Source organism: Amblyomma maculatum, chromosome 7, assembly GCF_055883805.1.
Source record: "Amblyomma maculatum isolate TAMU_Amacu chromosome 7, ASM5588380v1, whole genome shotgun sequence".
In the NCBI taxonomy this organism is placed as follows: Eukaryota; Metazoa; Arthropoda; class Arachnida; order Ixodida; family Ixodidae; genus Amblyomma; species Amblyomma maculatum.
The window spans coordinates 25,123,719-25,136,755 of NC_139350.1; the positions used below are offsets into that span (position 1 = coordinate 25,123,719).

General features: G+C 49.6%; 1 protein-coding gene across 5 annotated transcripts in view; it reads right to left on the bottom strand.

The window, feature by feature from the left end:
* The window catches only part of LOC146182829 (phosphatidylcholine:ceramide cholinephosphotransferase 2-like), a 240,412-nt gene that overhangs the window by 151,358 nt on the left and 76,017 nt on the right, over positions 1 to 13,037 (bottom strand). For 3 of the 5 annotated variants that reach the window (XM_084608944.1, XM_084608942.1, XM_084608943.1), the window contains one exon: positions 429 to 521. The exons of the other annotated variants lie outside the window; for them this stretch is intronic. The gene's annotated coding sequence lies outside the window, so the exon portion shown is untranslated. The remainder of the gene's footprint in view (positions 1 to 428; positions 522 to 13,037) is intronic. 5 annotated transcript variants of the gene reach the window in all.

Sequence of the window (13,037 nt, forward strand, 5' to 3'; positions counted from 1 at the left end):
CTGGAGTTAATTTTGCGCCCCTACAGGGGTCACCTCCGCATGCAGGTAGGCGTGGTCGACACAACTGTGAAACGTGGGAGCAAAATGCCCCGTTTGAGAAAAGTGGACGCGCCGCACGACAGATCGAAACGCAATCCAGCATACGCAGACCGCGCATCACGTGTCTCGTTTTCGGCTAACCTGCATTAACTAGACTCGTCGCTGTCACAACGGGCTCCTTGGAAGCCATGCGGTTTGCGGAGTGCAGTCCTCTTCAAGGACAAATATGCACGGCGCGCTCCGAACGCCGTTGCGAAATTCGACATAGTCGTCAGTTTACGTTTCGCTGGGGCTAGACATCGAGCCTGCGGAAAAGGGCTCATGTTGCGCCCGTCACGGCAGCAGCGGTGACGCGGCAACCCGCCTATGCAGGCGTATTCGGCACTCACCCAGTCAGAGCGCGAATGTCCGCGTACGTTCAGATGGCGCAATCAGTGCAGCTGCTGGCAGACCGGATGCCGGGAGAATCCCATAGCTGAGCACTGCGAACACAACGAGAGGTAATGGAATCAGGGCGATGAAAATTAAAGGCGCCAGTTCGGCGGAGCGTGTCTAGTGGAATGCGTTGAAGGCGCACCGCGGATCCATGGAATTTGGCCTGTAGGTTTTCCCGCCCTAAACTCAAGGAGAATTACGGGCTTTCGAGGACACAAAAGGGGGGGGGGGGGGGGGCGGGGGCAGCAGCGTATACAAGAACAAAAAGCCCTTCACAGATATTAGGCATCGTTTGGTTCTTGCTGTGCTCCGACTTACCTGTCGACGGTCAAAACATACCTGCTTCGTTTGCAGGCATAGTTTGTGACAGATTTACTATACGTGATATAGCACAGGAAGGGACTGGCCATCTGTGCTGCTGGCATCAGCAGCGCGGACCGAGGTGAATCGCTGATATGCAAGTAGCTGTACTGATATGCAAGTAGCAAAGAAAGGACAGTTGCTCACGTAACGGTTAGCTTGAAGTTAGTTCAAGAACAACAATACCAGCGTTGCTAAAAACTAGCGCGAAACTTGGGCGCAGCGAAGCACAAGGACGGAGGCAACGATCTGTGAGAAGAAGAAAAAGACGCCATGCGAAAACAAATTTAAATATTTCGAATGCTTAAATCATCATGCAATGACCAAAAAAAAAAAAAAAAAACATACTTGCGAAATATCCTGCGACCGCGCTTCCCACCCAACGGTGAAGCGGAACAGATAAGCATCGTAGAAGCTAGGCGTGACTGACGGACGAATGCGGAGGATCTTCGACGCCGGCACTTTAGGAACACTGAGACTCGAGACTGCGTCCGCAAACATAGCCAGGGCGGGGCGTCGGAACGCGGCACATAAGCGGGGAGCAGAAGCCACAGACGAGCGGTGCAAAAATCAGAACAAGGACGCATAAATACCTCACCAGCTATCGCTGAATATCGCGGTAACCGACCTGCAAAATTTTTCTTCGGCTTCTCGGTTAAAACTGCTAGCCTTGACTAGGTGAGTTAGGTTTGGCTCCCGCACAAATACATTTTTTGTATTTTTTCCCAACAAGTTCTCAAGCTCCAGTTCCGACGCTTTTAAAATGTGCCTGCTGACTTTCAGCGACTCACTTGTTCCTCCTTCCATTTGGAAGGGTAAGCTAAGAATCGAACACCCGGCACCCTTGCACCCCGCGTTTGAATCCTCTCCGCCTCGCCACATCACGAGCATGCTTCAGCGAGATGGCGTGGGAGTGTCCACTTCTTTGACCGCAAAGGTATACGCTGAACACATTGAGCTTTAAGCCTTCACCTTAAAGTAATGTCGAAGGCTACCGGACATCCCGTGTAGTCTAAGTCATCTAGAAGGAAATCGCCAGCTAGTGCACCCCCCCCCCCCCCGGATAACAAGATTCAAAAATTAGCATTAATGTATTTGTAAGTTATTTACAAAAACATAATCATGCCGCATGCTACGGCATACATCGCACTGATCGTCAGTGAACCTTTTATTTCACCTTTACATTCCCTCATCCCCACGGTTCAGGCCAGCAAACAGGGTTGTTCTTCCGGTTAACCTTCCCGCCTTCTCCGGTGCTGACCGACCCACTGTTACCATATCAATAGTCTTTTGGCGCAACACGCACTTTGATCAATACATATAGCTCAATTCGGCACTCATCCTCTATAACACACATGTTAGAGCCAGGCAGACCGAAATTTGCACCAAACCCTAAAACACAAAGGCAAAATGATGCCGCGACGTCGACTGCCCTCGATGACATTAGGGTCAGTGACCCTGGTGTCGAAGATAGGGCAGCGCGCCTCACACGGAGCAGTGCAAGACGAGAGAACTGGGAAAACAAGCATCCCGTAAGATTATCATGGAAACGATGGACTCTGTAAGGGGTTCCACTTCCTAGAACGATTTATTCGAGTCTAGGGAAACAAGATGACACAACAAAAAGTGGACAGGTGGAAGGGAACCAGGAATCACGTCTTCAAGGAATTACGGCCCATTAGGAGCGGGAAAGCGCGGGCCACTCGTAACCCTGGTACGGCCGGGTGCCGCAGTCGCTTATGGCTTAGACCATTCTCACACTGTCTTCCATTGTTCCTTCTAAGGAGTGCTCCTCCTAGTCACCCTGTAGCATTGCTTTCATTTTCAGATTTTTCAGGGAACATAAGGAGCACATGAAATTCAAGGAGCTTCAGGGCCCTTGGAACCATTTGTTTTCTTTGCGTTCAAACTCGAAAGGCCTGTGTGAATCCCACCGTGAAATTAGCGCTCCCCTATGATAGAGACTATTCTTACTCACTCCAAATGAAGCTCTCAGAAACTATGCAGGAAAAAAAAATAACAGGGGAAATAGGCAACAGTGCTATGACTGGAGCTAGCTGGTTGTATATCGCATTACGGAGCTGTAGAAAGAATTCCAGGAACTTAACTCATAGTTTAAGGGGCCGGGAAAAGGATATAACCGTGAGAAGGCGGAGCAAATTTGCATAACAGAAGTAAAAAGCGCTGGACAAAGAAAACAAAGAAACGAAACCGAAGAAGTAAGAGAAGGTACAGCTTAGGTTGGCTCGTTAACGCTCACCACGCGGCGCAAGGAAGCGTGCTCAGGTCCACCGTCGTATTCGGAATTTGGACAACGGTCCCGGCGGTCGCAAACCGCGAGGCAAGAACGAACGTGAAGAGCCGCCGCCTAAGGAGTCTCAAGAAGAGGATGGCAAACAAGGCACAACGGAGGAAGGAACTGAGCTGGACGCAAAGACCGCCGCAATCCTTTTAGTTCCGAGGACGGCAAGCACGGGGGAAACCCCGGGGACCCCCCCGCGCCCAGAAACGAGCCAGTGGTTACGAGGGCGCGTCGTTCGTGGTCCCGTGTGTACGGCCGCAAAGCGGATCGACGACGAGACGGCGATGGTTTAGCCAGCGACGTGACGTCATTAAGCTCCTTCGCCCGACTCACACAAGTGCGCGCAATGCCCCCGTGATGTCGGGTAGGCTTGAGAGCCGCTCTCGAGTCAATTGGTTCTCTCGGCACGGCCACACTGGGAGACTCGGGAAGTGCCCGAATACGACTCGTCACGTCACGCTGTGCGTGCCTCGTAATACCGCGCGATAGGAGAATGTCTACTGCCAGGAGAAATATGCAAGTTCGTTGGGAAGAAACTCAATGGAGGACGACGTGCTACCACTGCGCGCTAGCCCCCTACCTTGCGTGTTTTTTTTTTTTTTTTTCCCAAGTGAAAGGAGACTCAAAGAGTGTATACGAAGCACGTAAGCACGAAGCACTAGCCCTTGGGCCGCGCGCTTGCTCGTGACCAACGGGCGCCCTGAACATTCTTTTTCTTTTCCCGCAGGGTACAAGGACGTGCGCACTTGATCGTCTGACATTTCGTCTGCTCGGGTCACAACACAGCCAGGGACCACTTCGCGCCACGGTCAGCGAATGCGACCGCCCGCACTTTTCAGGGTCGCGAGCGGCGATATTCCACGCACGCACCGGCGACGCGCCCCGTCAAGCCTAGCGTCGAAACCCCGCCGAACGCGGTGTGACACGCGTGTAGTAATGCGTACTGTTCGGGCGAACGGACCCGCCGTGCATTGAACCAGCCCTCTCTCATCAGGCTTTATAAACGCACCCGCCACCTCACTCCCGCCCTCCAACAACCACCGGCTGGTCGGCAGCCATCGAACGTCGGTACTCGGTCGCCTGCCGCCGATTGATTAGCTGCTGTCGGCGCGCTACTGAGAACGCTGGTCGGCGGAGAAATCCAATAGGGGGTGGCCAAAGACACCAAAATAAACTAACCCCCCCCCCCCCCCCCCCCCCACACACACACAATTCCCTGCTGCTGCCGTTAAAGGGCGACAGGTCAGACACGGCATGGGACACACGTGCTTAGTATAACCGCCACCGTTGCTCCGGTCAGTGACTATGGAGAAACAAAGCGCGACGTGTGTCCGTGCACGTCGAACGGGTCGTTTTCGATAACAAGTATCTGGGTATTGCTGCACGGTCAGCACGCGTGGTACTGAGGTTTCAGAGTCTGTTCGCGAAAAAAAAAAAAAAAAAGAAAAAAGAAAAAAAAAAAAGCAGATGCAGCGTGCTGCAATCCGTGCTGCAATCCGTGATGGTATGAAATACTGCGAACAGCAGGCACGTCAAGAAACGAATCGGGTGATGAGGAGCGCAGGCGGATGGTGCGCGGGCGACAGAAAATGATATTTTACCTTCTGGGCGAAAATATTGCTTATACCTTTATTATTATTATTATTATTTATTTTTTATGCGAAGCATTGGCCTTATAGCTACCTTTTCGACGAGAGTGAATTTTTGCTGCGTCCCCACTCACCTGGCGAAAGTGACGCTGTAAGTGCGTCCGATCCTCTGACAACCTACTTGTGGGTGTGAAAATAAACGTCCTTGGAACAAAAAAGAAAAAAATGAAAGGCTCCTGAGAGAGCAGCCTCTATAGATTGCGCACTTAACGTCTTTGAGATTAGATTTAAGCATGGAGCATTTCGTATACAAACAGATCATGGTAAGGCAGTTTCATTTTCTGTTTTCGGACTATTCATCGTGCCATGACATAAAGGGAAGTTGTAGGAAACACTCAGGCGATAGTCACTAGAGGAATGTTACACGATTAGAGCCTCTCTGCACACATTACTTTTAGTGCATCACGAGCGAGTGCCAGGGTCAAAACCTCATTTTTTCACGCGCATGTAACCGCCAAAGCCTCATTTGTTCGACTTAGCGGTCAACATCCTGAAAATAAATATACCACATCGTTTAACTCCATAGTCTATACCGAGACAAGTACACAATTTTGAACGTACACATTGTTTAAATCAATACCGGGGCAAATATACAGTTTTCAACGCACTCTGCACCCTTAGTGCACGTCGGTTAATTCGTGCGCTTAAAGGCCAACTGAAACGAAATCTTACCTCACTCAGAATGACTGTAAATCTTCTCGATACGTCACTAAAGCTGTAATGCCCATGTTCTAGGCTTGTATGAAAAGATGCAGCAGATATACACGAGTTTCAAAAATTCTGTAGCAGACGACGCGCGCCCCTGGCGGCGTGTCGCAGAATTAGGCGGCTCGCCGGGTATGACGTAGAACCGGGTGCGGAGAGCTGACTAGCAGACGACGACAGCGCGCCGATCGCAGTCGGTGAGAGCAGGCGAATTCTGACTCTGTGGTCGTCGGGGTTTCGTCTGTTCGCGCCGATATTCTGTGGCCTAAGTGCGAGAACCACGGCGAGCCGCTCTGCAGCCTTTAAGCGCTTGTCGGTGCCCAAGCACACGCGCCGTACACGGAGTAAGCCAGCATCACTTTCCGAAGAACAGCAAGCTGCGAAAGCATGCGGGAGTTGGAAATGAAATGCAATAGATAGAAGCCACCGAAGCACAGCACACTTTGTTCAGCTTATATAAAAAGCAAAGACTTCGTGAACGACTCGAAACTGGCCGCAAGTCTGCCATTTGCAACGTCTAAGAGGCTTTTAAAGGCTGACGCAGGGGCAGCCCCGCTGCCTATACATCTGCAGGTTTCTCATTTCTGGTTGTAGGTACGTAGCAGTGCAGACAAAAGTAAACGGAACACGCTTTTTCCTTCTAAATGTTTTCACGCGTTGCATATTTGAAACTGGCAACCATGTTATGTGCGAATCGGTAGTAGACATGAATGCCCTTCCACTTGGACAAATATTATTTCCTTATCTCTGGTACAGAAGGCGTCATCTTAATTTGAACGGAAAAGCGTGCTCCGTTTACTTATGTCTGCACCTGTACGTTTGGATGAGCGAAGCTAGATGAGTAAGCATCGCCAAGGCGGAATGGGACGAACCTTGCACACCGCTCTTCTTCATCGTCAAATACATTGCCTTTGCCAGCACTACTATTGCCAAATTGACCCAGGGGAAAGGGGGGGGGGGGGGGGATGAATCAAGTAAGACACAGGTTTACGTCACTTCCGGCGACCTGCAATGGCCGCTCTTTTTCCGCTTTCTGTTTCGAAAACGGCGATTTTAGAAACGAGATTCTTACCGCCCATCAGTTTTTTCTTTTTTTTTCAGCGACATTCTATACCCACCAACGCGCCTGCCAGAGAGTTCAGGTGCGAGCAGTTTGAGCTATGTAGTCGCGCGCACGCGAGAGGCTAATTCCTTCCAGATCCACACTAAAGCCTCCCCGCAAGCTCTGCAGTTTGCTGTCACCCAATTTTGGCAACATGCGTCGCCGAAATCCAACGCAGAATCCCAACCGATACAAGAGCAACTCAATATACACACCACCCACCGTAACAACCATCTACAGCTCAGGAGATGAGGCTCACAAAGGTCAGCGCGTTGCGCGTACGCATCGACACTCCAGTTGTCCATACCGTGCTGTAAGGACAAAAGGGAAACAGTAAAAATAACGCTTAATGGACCCAACGCCAACGTGGTCGCGGTTAGGGCACCGCGCGGCCCTCGGTTTTCCCCGACGTCGGCAGTGCATGGGTGGAATATTGTTGCGAGCCACGCAGACGAATAAAACAAAAAAAAAAAAATGTAAATCCGGGGCGTCGACCGCTGCTTGAATTCAATAACCTTCACGCGTGTCCGTGAAAGGGGCGTAGCAGGGGCGTATCCGAGTAGTAACCGGGCAACTGTTCAATGCCACAACAGAGCTCTGCACATCCACATTGGCCGCTGTACGATTAGAAGCAGCCGCTGATAATTGAACAAGTACAGTGTTCGGACGAAGAAGCGAGCGTGATTGACCTGCATTCCCACAACAATTCGAGGTGGCCTAATTAAAGAGCAGCTCCGTCCACGTTCCCTCGTCCCTGCTCTCATCCGCCAAGTTTGGCAGGCGCGCGGAACTTCATTCAGGCGTAAACTGACCTTAAATGCTGTCGCTCCGTACCCTCGGCTAAGACAGTTTCCACGGAGGACACTGCATTTTCGGTGACAAGAACATTTCGCGTACGTTAATAACTGCTATCCGCTTCATTGACAAAATTTTTTTGAAGCTTGTAATAGTGTCACAAAAGTGGCCGCATTTATATTTCATAATATGGCAATTAACCATATGTAGTATATTCTAGAAGAGTTTATTGATATATGTCAGTGTATTCTGTGTGCCTCTGCCTTGTCGGTAATGTCAAGAGCACGCGTACGTGCACGTTCTCCTCGCGGGGTAGTTTCCGCGCAGTTAGAGAAACCCCCTCGCAGTGCGCGAGCGGAGGTGTCCTCCCAGCTTGTTTTGCAATGTGACCCCTAGCAGGGCCGAAGTTGTTGGCGTACGTGCATCCTTTTTTGGTTGTTTTGTTTGTGACTTACGTTTTTTCATCCGCAACATGGCGGCCATGCAGTGTGGAAGTTGCGGGGCCTACGTGCCCCTTCCTGCGTGTGCACTTGTGCGTGTTTGTTCTACGGACCCTGACTTGGGGAGGGAACTGTTGTGTGGGCGTGTCTTACGCATTGTCAACCGAAGGCTAGAAAAGAAGCCGACTCGGACTCAACGGCAGTGCGCCTCTCGTCTCCAAGCACTCCGGGCTCCCCGAACCGCCGCCGCATCGCACCACGAAGACTTCGCCCCAGGGCTCCGGAAGGACCATCGCCTTCGAGAGCTCCCCATCTGCGTCGTCTTTGTGAGTGGAGTGCCGCCGCGCTCGTCGGACAATATGCCCGTTTCCTAGCTTCTTCTGAACTTTTTTTTTCTACGCTCGTCTTACCTTGTTTTAAACATCTGTGTTCAATTTGCATGTATCCTGATAGTGAGAATTTTGACTGATGTATTTCTAATTGCTAGTTTTCTCATGTACGCTACCTTAACTGTGTTGTTTTAAATGCCTGTAAATGCTTGCGTCGTATCATCCTGTGTATAATACTAAGAACATATAGTTGTTTTTCCATCATTGACTTCGTGGCTCTGTTCTCATTCACAACGCTGAACGTAACCGGCTAACGCTGGGCGTCAAAGTTCCAACTACCTTTGCCTCGGTTCGAGAAGGCGTCTCGCACCCCTTCCGGAGCCGTGACAAATAGGTCGTCTCAGACATTTTATGAAAAGACTCGTTGTTTTACAGTTGCTACTTCGGCCATGCAACACGCGCAGTAGTCTCTCTAATAATGTTTATAAGTTAACGTGTCATCACTTTGTCATGCAAAGCATCATCCATGGCAAAGAAGCAGCAAGTTTCAGATTGTTTTGAATTGGTTACACTTGGTGCTTAGAAGGGCGGTTAACTGTAGGAGAAAGAGAACCGTAGTGGAATATGATATAAATGTCAACTCAATATATTCGAAATAACTCCGGAGTTGCTCTTTAAGTTATGCACACTCTAGAGAGTAATAATAATAAAAAGGATTTGGAGGTTTCTCCCGGTTAAACCTCATTACCCGAGCGTACGCTTTGTTGAACATGGCTACAAGGTCATACGTGGAGTTTCTTCTATATGCGAGCTTCTTTCTCTTCGTCGTTCTCTGCCTCGAGTCCATCACGCTCTGGGCCCTTGAAGGGTCCAAACTCGCTCGTTTAATAAAGTTTTTTTCCTCCTCCTCCTCTTAATAATTGGATCACAGGAAAGGAAAGGCGCAGTTATCTATCACACTTATTCATTGCTGCTTTTCGGCTGGATGAAGCATTTAGCCTGCGCCGAAGCGATGACGCACTCGGCTCGGCATGCACGTCATCTATGGTGACACTCGGCAACCGAGCGTCGGCGAAGTAGTTGAACCCCCCCGCCTAGTCATGCGGTGTCACAGCGGAGAGCCTTCGTGTCCACGATCGGGACGAATGCTCGGCGGCCCCGGGTAGTGCTACGGACGAGGAATAAGCGGGCAGTGGCGTGGGCAGGATACGCACGCTCCGGCTGCTCAAGGTCAAACGCGCCAATGACCTTGGGAGTTTACAGTGGGAAGTGTAGAGCTAGGGTGTAATATTGTTGCTTGCATCAAGTGGTGTGTCTCGCTGGCTTCACTTTTTTGCTGTTATTATTATTTCACTGTTTAAAAAAAAAGTTTTTTTTCTTTTAGTCCAGCCTTTGCTCCCTTTCAGTTATTTTTAATTGGCTTTAAGCCTGGCAAAGCTTTTTGCTCGTTCGGGCTCCCTCTCCTTTTTTCTTTTTTTTTTAGTTGTTCGAGAGGACAAAAAAAAAATAGGTTCATTTCTTTAGTCGTGTGGAACCATCCGGGACAATTCCCTTGCCCACCGAAACCTGCTTAATTAAGTGGTCATCGGTCAGGTAATCGCCTACCTAAGCTCTTTGCACAACATTTTTTTCTGACTAGGTGGCATCTCCGCAAAAATAGATAAACAGATAAAGAAAGAGAAAACAAAACAAGGCCTACTAGATCGGCAGCAGGAACACAACGGGTGAGAACATCATCTTCGAGAAGCAACGAAACAACCGTAGAGTTTCCGCATTCAAAGTACAATCAATACTCTCAGTATTCAGCTTTGTCTGAATAATGACGTAACTAAGTACGTAGTTCAAGCCTAGGTACTGGATGACAGATCATTGTAATGAAAATAAACCGCCATAACTTTCAGTACACAAATGAAAGCGGGCACATTTTTTTTTTTTTTAATCATATTCAATTTTGCACAACAGGTGACATTTGAGTTCCAAAATGTCAATGCTATGCTTCGATATAGGGTTTAGATTCTTATGAAACTTTTATCAAAATAGCCACGACTCCTTCTGAGCGATTCTGCTCCAGTCCTTCTCCACAACACGGTTAGGCGATTCGTTGAATTTGTGCTTGAAATGGCATTACTTTTACCCCAGCATCCCCCAAACAGCAAAGTCCTACAGACAAAAATCGGGGTGTTAGGGAGGGGTCAAACTTACTTTCTCCGGAAGGCGACGACGCGCAGTGGGCTGGGGCCCACTCCTGCTAAAAACACCAGTTAGTATTTCCTGCGTTCCTTTAAGCCCAAGGATGGTGTGCCTCTGAGTTTATTAGTTCTTTTTCCACGAAATAAATGTCGCAAAAAAAAATGATTATGCTCTTGGGGAAACGGATTTCACTAACTCATACTGTTTGCTGAGAATGGTTCGGCAGCAAGTCTCGAAGATTTTGTAAATTCAACTGAATCGGTGAACAGAATCCTGTTCAGGGCTTTAACGCGGCTCATCTGCTTCAGTACGTGGCAGATTTCCAGTCTGAAGGCCTTCGCCTGGTTAGTGAGCTCCTGTCCTTTTTACTGGTTCGAGAGCTTGCTGTCCGAGGTCATGCTTTGCCAGAAGCTGCATGATAGAGTTGCTAACTCCATGCTCCTGGTAGAGTTTTCTCATGATTTCAGCTCCCTAGTTCTGGCTGTTTGAGGTCTTCCACTCTGCTGCCGACCGCGTGCGCTGTGTGTGTGTGTGTGTGTGTGTGTGTGTGTGTGTGTGTGTGTGTGTGTGTGTGTGTGTGTGTGTGTGTGTGTGTGTGTGTGTGTGTGTGTGTGTGTGTGTGTGTGTGTGTGTGTGTGTGTGTGTGTGTGTGTGTGTGTGTGTGTGTGTGTGTGTGTGTGTGTGTGTGTGTGTGTGTGTGTGTGTGTGTGTGTGTGTGTGTGTGTGTGTGTGTGTGTGTGTGTGTGTGTGTGTGTGTGTGTGTGTGTGTGTGTGTGTGTGTGTGTGTGTGTGTGTGTGTGTGTGTGTGTGTGTGTGTGTGTGTGTGTGTGTGTGTGTGTGTGTGTGTGTGTGTGTGTGTGTGTGTGTGTGTGTGTGTGTGTGTGTGTGTGTGTGTGTGTGTGTGTGTGTGTGTGTGTGTGTGTGTGTGTGTGTGTGTGTGTGTGTGTGTGTGTGTGTGTGTGTGTGTGTGTGTGTGTGTGTGTGTGTGTTTGTGTGCGCGAGCGCGCACACGCGGCGTGCGCATGAAGATAGAACAGTCCCCTAGCAAAGAAAATCACATGGGATTTTGTAATAGCGCTTGTAATAAGATAGTTACCCGTTTCTTCTACGTAACAACGGTGCATGTACACTCGCCACAGCTACCGCCGATCGGGAAATGTACTACATCGCAGTCAACACGGCGGGCGCGGCACGCAGCAGCCTGTTGATTCGACAGGTAGCAACAGCTGCTGCCGCGTTGCCGGGAGAAAGCCCATTTGTTGCTATCTATCCAACGAAGAGTCGTGACTCACGCCTAATAGAGTATACCGCGCGAGAGAGCGACTTGTCATCCACGTGCCTGTCTGAGAAAGCTTGATGGCAATAGTGGTGCCGTTGCGTTCCCGGCGCATACTTCGCGGCTTTGCGCAGTGCTTTCGACATTCGTGCAGTGCTGAGCGATGAGCGCTTGACACCGAAAGGAGGCGCGACGTCGGAAACCTTTAAATTACAGGCGGGCATCTTCCTTATTTACATAAGACGTGAAGGCGCAGAGCTATCTGGTGTGATGGACTTCTCCCGTGCTGTAAATGGGATTTGTGGAGAAATCTTTTCTAAGGCTCAAAAATGGGCGGTGAAAACAATGCGCACGGAACGAAAGGGAAAAATGGACTGAACGTGATGGACAAGTCACGGCGATACAACGCCCGAAAGAGGATGGAGAGGGTGCTGGAAGGGATATGCTCCAGTCGAATTCTGACTACCTGTTTTATATTTTTAAAAGCGCACTCGTGTCAACGCAGTGCCAAGTAAACAGGCAATGCGCAATGAGAGAAAGAACAAGAAGACAAAGACAGCCTAACTATAAGCGCTCGAGAACACTGTAGATAAAGCTAAATACTACTCTGCCTAGAATATATTGCCTGTTGTGCCGTGCACCGGCAGCTTACCGCGGGAAGGGGGTGGCGCCGGTTGCAAAGACTGCCAACAGTCTCCAATTAAGAGCATTGCTCACAGTGTGCAACAAAATCACCATCACAGCATCATCGCAGACCATTGCCAATATTTTGATAAAGACTGATTGATTGATGAAGATTTTATTATTAACATTTAAGACAGGAAGGATACCGAATGAGACGGCCGCGGGAACCCTCGGGCCCGGCTGCCTTCGCGGCCCAGGACCGCCGCTACAGCTTCTCGCGTGGTGCGGGTTTCATAGCGTGCGGTTGGTATTTGTGGGCACATTGCTGTTCTACATTTTTTTCTTTACATTCACTTCATAAGGCCTGATCCGGAACTCTGTATAACCCCCGTTACAAAGAGGAATGACCCCAACATTCTCAGCGGACGCTCTCGGTCAGCGCAGCCGCCGTTGCCGTGCACGCACGAGTGCGCATTTACTTTTAAGCGTGGCCTATGAGTGGGGCGTGCCTTAAATTTGTCGCGTGCACATTGTGACAGTAATTTCTAATCCGTTCGATGACGCCTAGCAAGAATATCCTAGGCGCTGTACAGAACCGGCATGAGCCAGCGAAAACGTGTCGTTCACAGCCCCCCTGCAAAGAATGGAAGAAACATACATGCCCAGGGATTCCATTCAGAGCGCACACGGCCTAGCACACAAACCATCAAGGGCACAGTGCACGAGGTCAGCCACGCTACCTGGCGGAAAATTAAATATCAGTAAAAAAATGTTCAAGATCCCAGTTCCCC